Source organism: Callospermophilus lateralis, chromosome 2, assembly GCF_048772815.1.
Source record: "Callospermophilus lateralis isolate mCalLat2 chromosome 2, mCalLat2.hap1, whole genome shotgun sequence".
NCBI classification, from domain to species: domain Eukaryota; kingdom Metazoa; phylum Chordata; class Mammalia; order Rodentia; family Sciuridae; genus Callospermophilus; species Callospermophilus lateralis.
Window position 1 is genome coordinate 100,582,108 of NC_135306.1, and position 13,250 is coordinate 100,595,357.

The window sequence follows — 13,250 nt, forward strand, 5'->3', positions numbered from 1 at the left end:
ACCTTGTTTGTACAGTGCCCTCTTGCCCTTTAAGGTTTGAGGGGCAAGTAGAACTTGCCCTTTCAGAAATTTGGGAGGCATGGTGAAAGAGCACCAAGGAAAGGAAAATTGCTAAGGAAAGGCTAATAGAGAAGGAATAGTTTTACATGCACAAGAGAGAGCCCAGGAGGGGGGCTCTAGGCCCCTGGCATTGAAGGGACCTCATCTACTCACACTGCTGCTGACTGTGTAAAGTCTGAACTCCAGGTCAGAGCAAGCTTTATAATATGTTCTAACCTTTAAGTTGTAGTGACATATTATATTATGCCTCATAAATATATACAATTATTTTTTGAACTAAAAATAAAACTTAAAGAAGAGTAAAGAGATTGTTAACTATCCGGGGTCTTCAAGGGAAGGCATGTGGATGGAGGAGATAAACTCTCAAGGGCTTTCCATCCCAAGATTTCTGGGATACTGGGTGCAAGGCCAATGACTCTGCATTCTAGAGCCTAACCTTAATTAATCCCTGGATTTCTGTGCATGGCTTTCATTAATAACAGCAGCGGTCCCCATCAAGGACAACTCTGGACCAGAAGGTGTGCTGGTTTTATTAGGCTTATTGTCTCATTTAATCTTTCTGACTGTTCTGTAAGGTAGGTGTTATTCCCATTTTACAGATGAGAAAAATGAGGCACATATCAGCTAAGTAACTTGCCCCAGAGCAAGTTTGTCAGTGTCTCAGCAAAATGAATAAAGAGAAGTGACTGTGGGCTTCCTCTCAGACTCAAAGCACCCTGGCATGTGGGGAACCAGCCCATGTGTGTGCCCTGGAGGATCATGGCTGCACTGCCACTCGCAGGCAGAGTTGCCTGTCGGCACACCCCGGGGTCTCCTCCTGTGGCCTAAAGTGTCAAGGCCAAGTGTTATGTGAAGGTTTAGGAGGATGCCATGATGTCGAAAATAAAAAATAAAATAAAGACAGGAGGGAGAAGCTGACAGCTTGAGTGGTACACACACAATCAATACACCCAAGATAACAATTTCTGCAGAACAGCGCCTCGCTTATTCAAGTCCCCAGGAGACGCCTGCCACTCTGACAATCGGGCAAAAATCCTGACTTGATACAGATCTTTTCATCTCCAGCCTGCTTTTGCTGACTTTTTCATTTGACGTGATTAAATATTAAATCCTGTAAACACTTTCATTTGTCTGTATCATATTGTCAGTCAAATTACCCTGCATAACTGTATCGAGTCATATCGGCATCACTTACTTCCCTGGGCAACAACCGCAATTCCAAAATCCTACCACAAGATAAAGCAAGATGGTACCTAGGCAGCTTGGGGTCAGCACTCCTAAATTCTTTTTCTCAGATCCTGGCATCCACTGCTCTGCATTTATCTCTCTTCAAGTCAAATTGTTTCCTTTGTAAGTGAACTGAACCGTCGTGTTATTAAGACGCTTCTCCTTCCCTCCATCAGATTTAAAGTAGATTGAAATAACTTTGAAAATTTAAAATTGTTAAAGTTGAGCCCTGTCCACTCTAGTGCCTGTCTGTGGATTTCATAGAGCACCCATCAAGGGTCCTGCCTTATTGCCCAGCATGCATTAAATTCTGTCGCCTCTTTCACTCCCTCTCTCCCTGACTCTCATTTGCTGGTTCTTTTGGAATTGCTCGTTATTTCCTAATGTTAAATATGTAGAGAAAAACATAATGAGGCCAGCATGATACATGGGAAAATAATGTATTCCAAAGTCAGAAAGAAATAAGATCATTGAGTTGGCTGATGTTTTGATTATCCATGGCTCTATCCTCTCCATTAGCAAAGATAACCAAAACTTTATAATACTTAAAATTCAGTTTTGAGATAATACAAAAGAAAATATAATTGGATTCATGCAGTCAAATGGGAATTACTTATATGTTAGGACTTTATGGTGTTCCTCTGTATCAGTATCCTAGGTACCCACTGTGAAAGCCAGGGGATTCCTGAGATTGGAATCTGAAGCCAAACTATTGTATAAGCAGAATAACTAACTTGTTCCCTCCTGGTGACCACTAATGTATTCACTTCTTAAGAGTTTGGTAACAGGATTCAAAGGTAAAACTTTTGTGTGAATACCCCCAAATCATCCCTGTAAGTAAGCAACACAATTGACTAGTCCATGCAGGTTTGTCAATAGTGAGAGATACATGAGCTAAATCAAAGTAATTCAATCAAGTGGGACTATAATTTTACCAGGAACTTTAATTAAGGCACTGTCCTGTGATCTTTGTTAGCTCCCCAGAGCTCTGAACTCACTCCTTATTCCAAATTCATGTTTCTGTCTTTGTGTGGCTTTTTTCTGTGGCCTAGGTAAAATGACTTAACCTTTTCTTAGCTTTCATGACCCATCTGTTGAGTTGGGAGGACACACTTTTACACATCTGGCAGAGGGTGGGTGCACTTTAATGAATGTTTGGAAAGTACTTGGAACATGAAGTGTTTATATTAATATTGCTTTCCAATGCCCTAGACAACATAACGAAATGGTATCTTAATCCATGTCGCAGCTAATTCATTTTGGAACTGAGTCTACTATATACACAGATTTCAGTGCAGGGGGTCACTGGGAAGATTTATTTGTCTTGGGGCAAATATTGACCTCCTGAGCCTCCATCAATATTTACGTCTTGGGTCAATAAATCTCAGTGTTGACCTTGATGAAAAGTCAACATCTCTACACAAGATCAGAGTCTTCTTCATCTGTGCAGCCTCAGTTTTGCGTCTGTCACTTGACTTTGTTCTAATAAATCCTTATTTGCAGGAGTTTATAACACAGCTGTTGGCATGCCTTCAGGGGTGAAGTTGCTGGGTGCATTGCTAGGCATTTGTGTAGAAATGCTGAAGTGAGATTATCACAGTGCTTCTAGGAGAATTCCTGATCATATGTTCTCATGCAGGTAGGGGCTTTCTAAAAGGATCTACCCAACACAGAATAAAGTACATACCATGCCAACTCTTAATAGAATCTGTCAATCTGGGCAATTACATTCACTAAAGAACTGAAAAATATCTATTTGGGAGAAGGGAATGTTGCCCACATACTTGCTAGTCCATGTCCATAGACATTGGACATTTGACCCAAATCTGGCCATGCTAACTGTGATTGATAATAAGTTTCAGTGACAAAGCCAACCATGTAGCTTTCACTCCAAACCAAGAATGTGCCTTGAATCATCTTATCGGCCAGATGGGTTCTATGCTTGAGAGGTGAAGATTTAGTTTTCAGGAGTTATCTATCAATTATTGACTATTTGTTAAGAAACTAGTGTGCCAGCCCTTTGCACAAATGATGTGTGTTCATTCTCTCTCTCTCTCTCTCTCTCTCTCTCTCTCTCTCTCTCTCTCTCTCTCTCTCTCCCATAATCACCCACCACTTGCTAGGGGTTGAGAAGGCAAAAGAATCAATAGACAGGGTACTTTCCCTGAGGGAACATTCAGTCAAATATGAACACAGTTGAGTGACTTCCTCATCTCTCCTGTATCTCTCCTCACTCAAATCTCAGACACATGCCATTTCCATTAGGAACAAGTGCAGACTGGGAGATGGCACATCTGTACATACTTAGCATTGGAATCATAGCCTGACCTCCATACTGAAGGTCATTTGCTCCAGGGACAGTTTTTCTAACCCCCTTCACATGTGTTATCAGTAGTGCATCATTTGTAGTCTTCAGGGAATCTTCAGAGTATTTGTGTTGGTTGAAGACATGAGAAATGTGTTCCATGAGAGTGGGAGATGTCTGCCTTTGGGGGTGTATGGAGAAGCTGATATTCAGAAGGGAGAAGGTTGGCAGTGAAATGCCAGATCAATAACATGGCTGCTGTGTTCATCACGCTTTGTCTTTGGGGTTTGAATTTAATTGCTTTCCAGATAGATTCAAGTAGAAAGAATGGTTCATCACAAAGCATTTTGCTCAGAAATGTTGCACAGATAAACAGATTTCTAGAATAAATGTATGTAAAACTCAAAACCCTGTCCAACACGTCTGATGATAAATGAGACTTTTTTATGCATTTCCCATTGATTTATCTGCTTTTAATGGGCCCATTTGCAAGCAGCAGTGCTTCCAAACTTTCAAGAATGTTGTGTGTGTGCGCACGCGTGTGTGTTTCTGTTTGGTGAAGGATGATGAGAGGGAAGGCTAGCACTTTATTATTTCAGAAAGCTAAGTGTTAGAAGGCTGGGTCTGTCCTACAACTGCTCTCTTCCCCATTATTTTATCAGCCCTACCAGCAATTTAATCTATAAAAGCCTACTTTTCATTTGCCCAGAGTTTTCCAAGCAGTTCAGAAAAACACATTAATAAGTGATGAAAGGGAGGGAGAGGCTTTGGAGTTATTTGCAGTTGGGTCCATGTAGACTGAACTGTTAGCTTAATTGTCAGTTTTCTGTCCTGCATTTTGCTGGATATTCTGGGCCATGTTGTTTCCAACCAGCAACTTGTTCAGAAGTCTGGGCTCTGGACTGTTAGCAGCTGCCTGGAACCACAATTCAAATCATATCCATCTTGATGAGTTAGATTAATTGAGCTTCAGGAGTTTTGCTCTGTGCTGGTTGTTTGAATCAAAGCCTTAAGATCCCAAGCAGTGACCAGGCAGTGAATGTTGGAGAACTTTAAATACACACTAGGGCCTCCTTAGGAAGATTGGGTTGGTCTAGATTTCTGTAAATGGCGAACAAAACCAAAACGAACCAAATAAACAAACAAGAACCTCTCATGGCGGAGGTTTGTCCTAGCCCACAGGGGGCACTTAGGATGTTAGCTACCCTGCTCTTAAGATAACTGCTTGTTTCTGTTTTTCTCGTTTCAAATTTAATCAAGGAGAATTTGCATTGTATTTATTTCTGGCAAACACATTAACTTCCCTTTCTGTTTCTTGTCTCCCCAGTCAGGCCAAGATTTTAGCATATGCTCTGCTTTGTTCCCAATGCCCCATGGACTTACAGGGGAAGTCATTCATTCATTAAATCATTTATTCAGAAAGCAGGCATTTATGAAATATCAGCTATTTGCCAAGTGCAAGTGCATCGCTAGGAACTGAGAGATTTTAAAAAATGGATCAGGGGCTAGAGATGTAGCTCAGTGGTAGAGTGCTTGTGTAGCATACATGAGGCCCCAAGTTCAGTCTCCAGTGCTAAAAGAAAAAAAAATGGATTGGTCAGGATTTATGCTCAGACACAGAATCTAGCATAGAAAGACATGAGCAATAAACATTTACAAGAGACCATGAAGAATGACCTAAATCAGTGCTAGTGGACATAAAGGGGGAGGTTAAGGTATGAAAGAAGTCAGAGAGGTAGAGTCAATTGCCCTTGAGCCCCTTGGAGTGCAGGAGGTACGGTCCCAAGACTGGGTGTAAGGCGGAGCATTCTCTCCCCAGTGAAGAAAAGGCAGGGGCATGGATGGTGCTACTAACTTCTTTGGACAGGCTGAGTGTGGAAGACATGGGAGAAGTCCAATCAGGGATAGCAAGATGATGGTTAATTGTATGGAATTGGAGCTTGGCATTCAGGAGGGATTTGGATTCATGAGAAAGTTTTGGGATTTTATGACATTAATGTAGTGGTTGGAGCCATAGGGATAGGTGAGATTAATTTAAGGGCAACCTGCAGAGGGAGAGCAAATTCTAAGACAAAGTCCTGATAAAAACTAACATTTATAGGTATATCAGGATTCTCTAGAGAAATTGAACCAATATAATATGTATGTAATGTGTGTGTGTGTGTGTGTGAGAGAGAGAGAGAGAGAGAGAGAGAGAGAGAGAGAGAGAGAGACACTAGGCAGATAGTAGATAGATAGTACATAACTACAGAGCCAATAGACAGATAGCTAGGGATTGTTTCACTGACTATGGAAGCTGAAAAGTCCCCAGATCTATAGATGGCAGGCTTGAGACCCAGGAGAGCCCATGTTTCAGTTTTAGCCCAAAGGCAGGGTTCAAAGGTAGAGCTGGCTTCCCTGCTCAAGGCAGTTAGACACGAGGAGTTCCATCTGATCCAAGACAGGCAGCCTGTTTATTTCATTCAGAACTTATATTGATTGGATGAGGTCCCCCCCCACTGGGGCGGGCAGTCTTCTTCACACAGTCTGCTGATTCAAATATTAATCTCATCCAAAATAAATAATAATAATAATAATCCTTCCAGACACAGCGAGAATACATTTGCCCAGATATCTGTGTCTTAGTCAAGTTGATACGTAAAAGTAACCATCACAGGGAACATGAAGAAGAGAAAGAAGGAGCACAGGAGTGTGAGAAGGGGAAATAAAAGATAGGACAAAAGAAAAGAGAAATGCTATCATTTGTATGACTAATCCCCCAAACTGTCTTAATCACCCTTTGCTAAGGAAGTTTTGCACAAGTATATTTGTGTGCACATGTTGACTCGATTGATCATAAAAACTACATGTGAAGGCATTGTACAAGACACTGTAGGTGAGTTTACAGACAAAACCAATTCCTATTATCAAATTTAGGGAAACAGGTAGCATGCCCTTGGATGAAGTGGAAGAGCTTGTGAACATGCCCATAGAGTAGGGATGGGGACCCATGCAAGTCCGAGTGTCGCTAAATATCAGGCTGGCAAGCCTCAGGATCCTAAATGTGGGTCCCTAATAAATGCCATAATTACTGTGGCCAATGGGAGAGAGGTTCCAGGAGCAGAGGATGCAGGGTGGGCTCATGTGGAGGAATCTCTTGCAGACGCTTGCTTGGAGTCAGATGGAGGCTATTTCCATGCAGCACCGGCCATGTAAACTCATTTAGGATCTGGGCTCTTCTGGGGATATCCCCATGTTTTCAGCATTCTGTCTTTGTGCTTGGTGAATGGTCACAATCATACAATTATTCTGTCATAGTCACACTCCCAGATGTCCTTTTATTTCATTATTTTTTAAATTCTAAGCTGCAGTTACTGGAAGGAGTAAGTTAATTTGTTGAGTGCTAGGCATTGTGCTCTATAGACATTATCTCCTTTAACTCTTGTATTAGTTCTTTGAGATGGTTCAACAAAGCCAAAGTGTCAGTCCACATGACATTGTAAGAAGCTGCAAGGCTTTGGAGACTATAGAGGATTCCCATTCTTCATTGTGCCTTGTGACCTGCAAAGCAGCATACAATTGGACAGTCTTATTATGGAATGATGTGGCAGCCTTTGAGATAGATGATTGCCTCCCCATTTGGCAGAGAAGGAAACCTAAGTTCCTTGTGATGATTTACTGATTGGTGATAGTGCCATTACCAGACCCAGGTCTCCACACATCCTGGTCTGTTGATATGTACTTACCCCCACCTGCCTGTGAAGGCAGAGGTCATACTGACTAAGCAGGCAACCTCTTATCTATAACAGGGCCAACTCTATTCCCTGCTCTTTAGAAACTTGTCCTATCCAAGAACACTAGATTGTGGTGGTCCAACCTTTCTTTGCAACCTGTGCTCTGATCTTTAGACTCAGCAATTTCAATCTGGCTGGGCTAAAGGCTCTTTTCTTAAATTTGCTGAAAATCAGGTAAGATGGGTCTGAGCACTCACCTTCCCCTGGCAACCTTTGACAAGCGTTTGCAATAAAAAAATTAAATATTAATACTTGACAATTAATCTCTGACTTGAAAGAGCCATATATACCATATGTGTAACCCCTGTACATTTCCATTTCCAATCTGTGCAAAATGAAATGTAATCATCAATTAGCAATGTTCCTTGGGACAGATGGATCTGCAGTAGTGAGCAGTTTTCACAACCTGAGCAATGGATGATTCTAAGGGAGCAGCGGGACAATCAGAGGGAGAAGAAAGATGAGCCTTCAAGCCTGGTGATAAGTAGCAGAGGATGAAAGTTGGAGGCCAGTTTCTATGAAGCCCAAGGGAGCTCTGTCCTCATGGGACTCAGCTCTGTGGATTCCTCAGTCTGCAGCAGCCATAGGCTTGAGGACATTGGGGTCAACTGAGGCATAGTGAGACGAGGACACAGAAACAGACACTGGCTCCTCCACTGAAGTCTTTGAGATCGTGTGGCACCATCAGATCACAGGCATGTGAAGTGGTTACACCCCCCCCAAGAGGAACACACACACAATGTTACAAACGAATACAGGGATATGTGGTCCTGGTCTCTGCTCTCCTGTCTCTGTGTCACCAAGGGTGGCAACTAGAACTGCTTGGCAGCAATTGCAAAAAAGTGCTTGTAGATCCTTGGCAAGGAGTCATCAGACCAGAACAGTGCTTTGTGATTTCTTATTATATTTAATGGAAAATTGAAGCACTTGGATATTTCCAAAGTGTAATTTGTTCTGATGGGTAGGCCGACAGTAGATCGGGCTGCTTCACTAGGGAAGAGGCAAAAAAATAAATTAAACAAATTAATGACTGTGACGCATTCCAGGGGAAAGAAAATGCAGTTGCTAATCCACCCCCAACTCCCATCCCTAACAAACAAACAACAACAACAACAAAAAATCATCATTTTTATTGCAGTCACATCTCCTTGGGCTGCTGCTTCTTGTGGGTATTTTTAAAGAAAACTTCCCCTCCAGTCGTTTTCTTTAGCCCAATAAGCACAGTTGCTAATTTTCTCTCATTTGGAGATTTCCCCCCTGGAACCATATGCCATTAAAATGCTTAGACATGTGGAAATGGACTGATGGAGATATGAGGAGACAGGGAGTTTCAGACGAGGAGAGAGTGTGTCAGATGGAATGACTCTGACATCAGATTCCCTAACCAAAAGAGAAAGATTCTGCCACAGGAAGAGTGAGGAGGAGAGCTGTGTCCAGGCTCCAGGCAACAGCAAAGGGAGGGAGGGGGGCTTTGTTCCTGGGCAAAGCTCAGTGCTTGGCCTTTAGCAGGTGCTCATGGATTGAATGAGTGAATAAATGAATGAATGAGTGAGTGAACAAGATGGACGAGAGACGGAAACAGAGAGGCTGACAGAATTGGAAAGCTGGTAGCAACAGGACACCAGACTTGCAAGCAAGTGGGTGTATGCAGCTCTCCCAATAGAACACAAACGTGAAGGTACAGCAAATGGACTTTGGCACTTATCCCTAGTGACAGTATGGCCCCATAGTTCCATGTCATTTTCTTTATGAGCCATTTTATAATTTCATTTATTTGTGCAATTACTTAATTCATGCTTCCATGGTGATATTCAAAATATTTCATTATTTTCATTATTTCATCAGTGGTTCTGACTAATCAGAACAGATATGATCAGAATGGAGTCTAGTGGAAAAATCCTAGTGTCCCTGTTCAGAATATCATCACTGAATGCATCTCTTTCAGTAGAGCTAAGTGTTCCGAGGATGCAAATCATCTTTGTTTTTACACTCCATTAAAGCACTTAGCTCAAAGTTTTTGGTTTAAATATAGTTTCTCAGTTTAGACACTGTGCCTGATATCTATGTCTGGTAGCCACTCAATAAATAAGTCAGTGGATTATGTGGATTCACATGGATTCAACCAACCACAGATTGAAAATATTCAGGGTAAAAAAGCTGCATCTGAGCAGGCACAATGGTACATGTCTGTAATTCCAGCTACATAGGAGGCTGAGGCAGGAGGATATCAAGTTTGAAGACAGCCTTGGCAACATTAGCTCAAAATAAAAAATAAAAAAGTTTTTGAGATGCTGGGTTCAATTTCCAGTAAAACACACACACACACACACACACACACACACACACACACACAAAACACATACATTGCATCTGTACTTCACATATATAGATATTTTTGTCATTATTCCCTAAACACCACAGTATGACAAATACTTTCTTAGAATTTTTATTGTATTGCATTATAGGTAATCTAGAGCCGATTTAAAGTATGTTGGAAGATGTGCATATATAACATGCAAATACTATGCCATTTTTTTATAATTAAACATCCTCAGATTTTGATACTTGTGGTGGAGTGGTGGATCCTAGAGCTTATCTCCTTTGGGTACCTAGGGATAACTTTAGGTATGAATGAATGACATCAGGAAGGAGTTGATTTGAGTGAAGTGGAATGAAATGTATCAGGGAAATCTCTCTGGCCCACCCCAACTGTGGGATAACGCGTCCTCTCCCTGGGACCCACACGGGTCATCCCTATGGCCTTGACATGCAAGGAAGACAAGGCCAACACAGACACAGGCCCACAAGGCAGCCAGGACATTTCCTCCAGAATGCTCTCCTGGGCTCGGGTAAGTAAATCTGTTAATGCTCTCCAACTTCTTCCCTTTGTTAGAGAGCCCAGTGTATTAATTAAAAACTGCGGGCAGCTGTAAGTATCTCCAGAACAAGGATTAAGCCAGCTTTCTGTCAATTGGTTTCAAAGCTATTGCTATTTGCTAGAGAAATGCTTTCTTTAGGGGTTAAAGCAACTTGCTTTTCACTTTTCCATCTCTTCCATTACCCTGCTGGCCCCGTCCCCTAATTCATGCTTTCAAACCAACTATGATAGAAAGACCATGTGGAAACAGCGCGTGCCTACAGCAGCACAAGCCTCAGACAGACATGGGTCTTTGAAAATTCATTAGAGCAAAGCCAGCATAGGAGAGGACCAAACCCTCTATTTTTACTAACCTCTCAGCTTCACTTCATTAAGGCACAAGTAATATTTTGATATTAATCACTGCTGAGGTGTGCCAGTGAGAGAGAAAGCAAGCCAGAGCTATTGCCTATGTGACGTTTCAATGCTCTTCTTTTTGCTTCTGTGACTTAAGAGTTTCTTGCTCTAAGACAGTAAGTGAGCAATTCCAGAAGAGAAATGTGTGCCTGACATGAGAAGAAACTTTCCAATAGAGTTGTTCAAGGGTAAGTTGGACCGTCTGCGAAGATGAAGTCTATGGTGGTTGGCACTCAATATATGACTACTGTTAAGACGAACTGCCTCTGGGATCCAACTGAGTGACCTTTAAGGGCCTTCCTAGGCTGAAATACAGTGTTGTGAATCAAACCATCCTGCAAGGTTTGGGGAAACTGGCTTGCCTCCCCCGCCGACGGGCAGGTATGGGCCTTTTCTTCTCTTCCTTGCCTGTATAAAGAGCTAGAGAAGTACAGGTTAGGGGAGGGGGACAGAGAGACAGAATACAAGAAAGGCAGGGCATAATTAAGCACTTCTGAGCCCCCAGACAATTTGTAATTTACAGATCTTTCATGTTATCAGCAATGAATATTAAGTAAATCAATAAATTCTCCATTGAAATGATAAACAATCAATCAGCTATAATAGCACAAAGTAAGTCTGAACTCAACTTTAATGTGTCTATAAAATAAAATGTCAAATTGGAGCAGCCTTTTTTTTCTTTCTTTCTTTTCTTTTCTTTTCTTTCTTTTTTTTTTTTTTAGAGGCCTGATGTGAATTACCCAGAATTCCCCTCTAATCCTAACTTGGGTCCAGGCAGCGGCTGACTGTATCCTCCAGTGCCTAGAGCAATGCCCTCAGTATCTCAAAACACCATCACTGGGAAACCTCATCACATGGACATTATATGTTCACAGTCCCCTGATAAATCAAATTCTACATGTCCACATGCATGCATACTCATGTGCTCACTCGCGCACACACACACATGTGCACATCTCCACAGACATGCATCTTGTTGGTATGCCACTCGACAGATTGCACTGTGAAACCCAGCCTCGGCAAAGAAGTAAAAGGGAAAAGAAAAGATCTAAATCAGGATAACATAAATAAGCCTGTGGCAGGCAGAGAAAAACCCAAACAACTAATAGCACTGGGGAAAAGTCGCTGCAGAATTTATATAAAAACAGTATATCAGAAAAGCTGTTTGAGAGACCTCAGAGAGGCAGAAATCATGAAAAAAACTCTTGCTTGCTAGTCTGTGGCTTAAACATGTAAGAATTACTCTTTTGTGAAAAATTGGAGACCGATTTGATTATTTCTGGCAGCAATCAGCTCTTTTGTCTTGCCATCATACTTTGATGTTTCTCTCTCTTTCAATATGAGTGTGCATATGGTATATTTGACCCCCACTTACATCTTTAATCTTCTTTTTTCAGGTTTTTCTCTTTGGACTGTCAACATGCTTAAGTCATAAAAAAGGCTTATTTATTCTTAAATCAATTTTCCTTTATCTCCTATCTTTTTTTCAACCTTTGCCAGGACAGATACATAGGATAAATAGATATATGTTTGTCCTCAGTCCTCACTAATTTTGATACTTTCGTTTTGAGGCATGATTTCAATTCTTTCTTCCCTTTTCCTTAGTCAATTACTTATTTCCTCGTGATGAGCTCATTACTCCAGATTCAATATTCATGTGGCAAGGATGTCCAGGGAGCATTTGGTCAATTCCCCTGCCTCCTTGCAAGACTGGTTGGATTAATAGATTTGTGCTCCTGCCTTTCCTTCCATTCCTCAGTGGCTTGCTTCTCTTTCTGGTTGCTTTGGCTCTAGTGCCTCTTGTGCCAACAAAATGATGGGCACAGCTGTCTTCACATAAAGCCTGACTCTCGAAGGCAAGTCATTCTCTGATGATGGGGAGGACACAGGCATGCCTTGTTCATTGGGCCCTCTGCTTCACATTCCAGTCCCCCTGACAAGATGAAATCTTGCTCCAGATTGTCTGCTACTCTGTCTCATTCCTAAGCAGAATCTACTAACCAGTAGCATTTGCGGCTATAACTTGCTCCTGATGCCCGGCACTCACATTGATCAGTAAGACATCCCTGAGCATCTATTCTGTGTCCTTCAATGAGCCAGATGCAACGGACAATAAACTGAAAAATGTAAAACATGGTTTCTGCCCTTCTGAAGCTTATGTTCTAATTAGAGAAAATTCAAAAATATGAAAGTCTATTATCAAACAACCAGAGCTTCTCTGTTGATGTACCCATCTTTCTTTTCAATCTCAGATCTCTTCTCTAGGTTGTAAATATTTTCTATTTCTTCTGTTTTGTCTTAAAGCAAAAGGTGCGAATAGTTCCTCCCCTCCAAAGCAATCCTCACCATGTGCTTTTTACCTCTTGCAATAGGCAGCCCACCAATGGCTCCCAAAGATGTCCATATCTTAATCTGCAGAGTCTGTGAATATGTTTCTTTTTTTGCAGGGGCGGAGGGTTACCAGAAGTGAACTCAGGGGCACTCAACCACTGAGCCACATCCCCAACTCTATTTTGTATTTTATTTAGAGATAAGGTCTCACTGAGTTGCTTAGCACTTCGCTTTTGCTGAAGCTAGCTTTGAACTCATGGTCCTCCTGCCTCAGCTTTGC